The sequence below is a fragment of the Siphateles boraxobius genome, unplaced genomic scaffold, assembly GCF_051911475.1.
Source record: "Siphateles boraxobius isolate OS27281-9 unplaced genomic scaffold, OSU_SipBor_1 249, whole genome shotgun sequence".
In the NCBI taxonomy this organism is placed as follows: domain Eukaryota; kingdom Metazoa; phylum Chordata; class Actinopteri; order Cypriniformes; family Leuciscidae; genus Siphateles; species Siphateles boraxobius.
This window is the reverse complement of record NW_027508865.1, coordinates 384,189-388,708: the sequence shown is the minus strand read 5'-3', so window position 1 is coordinate 388,708 and position 4,520 is coordinate 384,189. Positions and strand designations below refer to the sequence as shown.

Below are 4,520 nucleotides of genomic sequence, written 5' to 3'. Positions count from 1 at the left end.
CAATCAAACCTGCGGATTCACTGGAACGCCGGAGATCCGTTTCAGTCCGTCGCTGTGATGTGTGGCTGATGAATATTCACCATCTGTCCTGCTTTGTCAGTAATTATGACATTACCCAGCTGGCTAAACTGACAGTCGACTCGAAGCTGCTCTGAAACTGGAGCTTGATAAGTTAAAGTAGTAAAGTTACATTCCTAACCCTGAAAAAGTAGCTAGCTATTTTTAACAATATCATTGTAACAAATAACTTTAAAAAGCATAATGTTAAGAAGAATATTTAGGGTTTAAAACAACAATGCCATGCAATTATGATTTCAAAGAGTAGCGTTAATTCAGGTTAGTTGTGACACTTTTCTTCAGTCATTTCAAATGGCAAAAACTGACCCAAATCTTTTGATTATGTAAACTCCCCAATACACACAATACTCAAATTTAGCCTATATCTCAAAATTGCTTCTCCCAGACCAAGGAGGGATGTCCCGTACCTCCTCATCTCCTCTGCTATCACTGCTGCCTTTCCACCAGCATACATGGTCCTCACATTCCATGTCGCTAAGGTGGTGGGTCGCTTTGAGGTCAGAAGCCGCTTCAAACGTACAGTCTCCTTACGGTTTTCCATGCACGTCGTCATATTTTCTTTAGCTTGGTTCGCTGCAGAGCTTGAGGATTTTCTGATTTTCGTCGATGTTCCCGCAACTGAAGGCTTTTTACAGGGTGGAGTAGCTTGTCCCACGCCTAACCCCCACCTTTGGGGGAATGTTTTGGAGTTGACTTGTTAGTCCTCTTCTCTCCCCTATTTTCTTCCAGGTATTGGATTACAGCCTCTTACCACGTGAGGCCAGACAGGTTTTGGGTCGTGTACAAGCGGTCTTGGCACATCAAGCCCAACCTGGGAGAAACCAGGTGGCTCCAGTCAGGGCAGGTCAAGCTGACGAGTGGAGAGACCATACTCTACTCAGGACATCCCATTGACTCTGCACCATACACAGAGGGAGTAGCATTTATGATGTCCAAGGAAGCACAAAGGGCCCTTCTCAGCTGGGAACCTATCAACTCACAGATTATCACTGCTAAATTTCAAACCACCCACAAGAAAATAAACCTTCAAGTGGTACAATGCTACGCCCCCACCAACGACACAGGTGATGAAATAAAGGATAAATTTTACAATCAACTTAACACTATTCTACAGGCCAGGAAAAGGAAGGACGTCATGATCTTGATGAGGGACATGAATGCAAAGATAAGGGGCAATAACAACGGCTTTGAGACAGTAATGGGAAGAGAAGGACTAGGGACCATGAATGAGAATGCAGAGGTTTGCAGCAGCTTGTGCAGACAACAACTTGGTCATTGATGGGTCAGTATTTCAACACAAGAACATCCATAAAGCCACCTGGGTGTCTGCTGACCACACCACAGAAAACCAGATAGACCACATCTGCGTATGTCAGAAATTTAGACACTCTCTGCTGGATGTCAGAGTCAGAAGAGGAGCAGACGCAGGATCTGACCATTACCTCCTCACAGCAAAGATCCAGCTGAAGTTAAAATGCATCAAGCATAGGGAAGAAAGGGTCAAATTCAACACACAGCAATTTCAAGATATAGGTACATCTGAACCAACAAAGTGGCACTACACAATCGGTACCAAGCCCTAGAAATAGAAACCCCAAGTAAAGTGGAAGAAATATGGAAAGGTCTGAAAACCTTGTGGAAAGACGCATGTAAAGTAGTAGGGAGGAGGAAGAGAGACAACAAGCCCTGGATATCCAGTGATACAGATAGCAAAGTGAATGAGAGGAGGAAGAAAAAAAGAGGCAGGAAACATAAGTAAAACCAGAGCGACGAAGGCGGCAGCACAGAAAGAATATACATTAGCAAATAAAGAAGCGAAAAGAAGTGCATGAGAGACAAAAATAAATTTATTGAGGATCTAGCACAACAGGCAGAAGAACCAGCAGGAAAGAACAACCTGAAAGACCAATACCTGACTACAAGAAAGCTCAAAGGCAAATTCAGACATGCACAGACACACATTAAAAACTCACAGGGTGTACTCCTCATAACCAAGGAAGACCAGGTGAAGAGATGGACTGAACACTTCAGATACCTGCTCAACAGGCAGCCTCTTCAACTGACTGCAGATATTACAATTGCCCCAAAACCATTGGAGATTAACTGCAATCCCCCAACCAAGATGGAGATTAGAAAAGCCATTAAGGCCTTGAAAGGAGGGAAAGCCGAGGGACCAGACGGGATTCCAGCAGAAGCTCTTAAAGCCGACACTGAAACCTCCACCAACATGCTTCACCAGCTCATGAAAATCATCTGGGAGGAAGAAAATGCCCCAGCTGACTGGAGAGATGGCTACATCGTGAAAATCCCCAAGAAAGGAGACCTCCAGCAGTGCAAAAACTACAGAGGAATAATGCTCCTCTCAACACCTGGGAAGGTGCTTAACCATATCCTGCTCAAGAGTCTCCAGAAGGGGGTCGATGAGAAACTTGAGGGAAAACCAGGCTGGCTTCAGGAACAACAGATCGTGTGGAGACCAAATTGCCTACCTCAGGATCATTATTGAACAATTAATCGAATGGAATTTGCCTGTCTATGTGAATTTCATATATTTTGAAAAAGCCTTTGACAGTGTGGATAGGGAAAGGCTGTGGAAACTGATGGCTCATTATGGGATCCCAACAAAGATTATTAACATCATAAGGAGCACCTATCAAGGGGCGAGATGTCAAGTCCTCCATGAAGGATGTATATCGGAGGCATTTGAGGTTCTGACTGGTGTGAAGCAAGGGTGCCTGCTCTCACCCTTTCTTTTCCTCCTTTGCATAGACTGGGTGATGAAAGAAACAACCAACAATACACGAACAGGCATACAGTGGAGCTTGAGCGAGCAGCTAGAAGATCTCGATTTTGCTGATGATCTGGCATTACTGGCTCACACACACCAACAGATGCAGGAAAAATCTGGAAAACTAGAGGAAACCGCTGCTCTGCTTGGTCTCAAAATAAACTCATCAAAAACTAAAGTATTGTGTATCAACAGGAAGAACAACACACTCATAAACATGGATCAAACTGCACTAGAGGATGTAAATAGCTTCACATACCTTGGTAGCATCATTTCAAGGGAAGGTGGCACGGAGGACGATGTCCAAGCCAGGATTGGAAAAGCAAGGACAACATTCAACATGCTTGTAATGATGGTTCTTTGTGAGGGATGAAAGACCAGGGTCGGCGTAACGGGGACTCGTACAATTATTCAATAAACACAAAACAAAGAAAAGGTGCGCCACATGCGCATTCACTGTAGGTAAAACTACAGCACAAAATAAATACAATCTTTCCTGCTAGGCTCAGCTCTCAGTCCACTTTTATCAAACTCTTCCCGATGTGCAAACTCAGTCCATTTGTCAGCCAGCAGGTCGTGAGTGTTCGTACAAGTCCCCAGTCCTTCTCTCTCTAGCTCTCCTGCACCAGCCAGCTTTTATGCGGTCTCCCCACGCCAATTACTGCAATCAGAGACAGGTGTTCGTCATTTTGCACTTGACCCACTTACTTACCGCTCGGCTCCTCCCTCACTCTCCCACTGCAAACTCCGCAAAACCACGCCCCCCTCATCACAATGCTAAACAATATTTGGAAGGCAAAAAACTTGTCACTCAAGACCAAATTGCAAATCTTCAATTCAAACGTAAAGACCACGCTACTTTATGGCTCAGAAACCTGGAAAATTACCACCACCATACTCAATAAGCTGCAGACCTTCACCAACCGGTGCCTCAGACGCCTTCTAGGAATATACTGGCCCAACATCATCTCTAACCCTAACGCCAATATGTGGGAACTTACCAAACAAGACCCAATAGAAATTCAAATACGGAAGAGGAAATGGAAGTGGATAGGGCACACACTCAGGAGAAAGAAATCTATCATTAAACGGGCACTGACGTGGAACCCACAGGGCAGGAGGAAGAGAGGCAGCCCGAGAATCACCTGAAGAAGAACCACAGAACAGGAGATGAAGAAAGAAGGGCTGACGTGGCAACATCTTGAGAGGAGGGCCCAAGACCGGAGAGGATGGAAGAGTTAGGTCGATGGCCTATGTTCCTATGGGAATTTAAAGGCTTAAATAATAAATAAATCAAAATGGCTGTCAAAAGGGAAATTGCTACAAATGTACACCAGTGCAAGAACAAAATGTATGCAACTTAAATGAAATCCTAAAGAGTAGTCAGAAAAACAGGCTAATCTCACAGTGATGTAGCGCACAGCATTTACTGAGAACAGAAGGGCTGTGAGACGCCACTCACGATCTGAGACGCCACTCACGATCTGAGACGCCACTCACGATCTGAGACGCCACTCACGATCTGATCGCGTGAACGGGGTTTGATCAACCAGTCAATGCCGTGTGATAAGTGCACTATATCGTGACTATTTTCTGTTCGATTAGTGATCTTTTAGGTTAATTACAAAACTGTGGCAGGACAGATTAAACCATG

At 44.6% G+C, this 4,520-nt stretch overlaps 1 pseudogene; it reads left to right on the top strand.

Moving 5' to 3' along the window:
- The first annotated feature begins 546 nt into the window (after positions 1-546).
- Positions 547-4,108, top strand: LOC143749462 (uncharacterized; annotated as a pseudogene).
- The last annotated feature ends 412 nt before the right edge of the window (positions 4,109-4,520 follow it).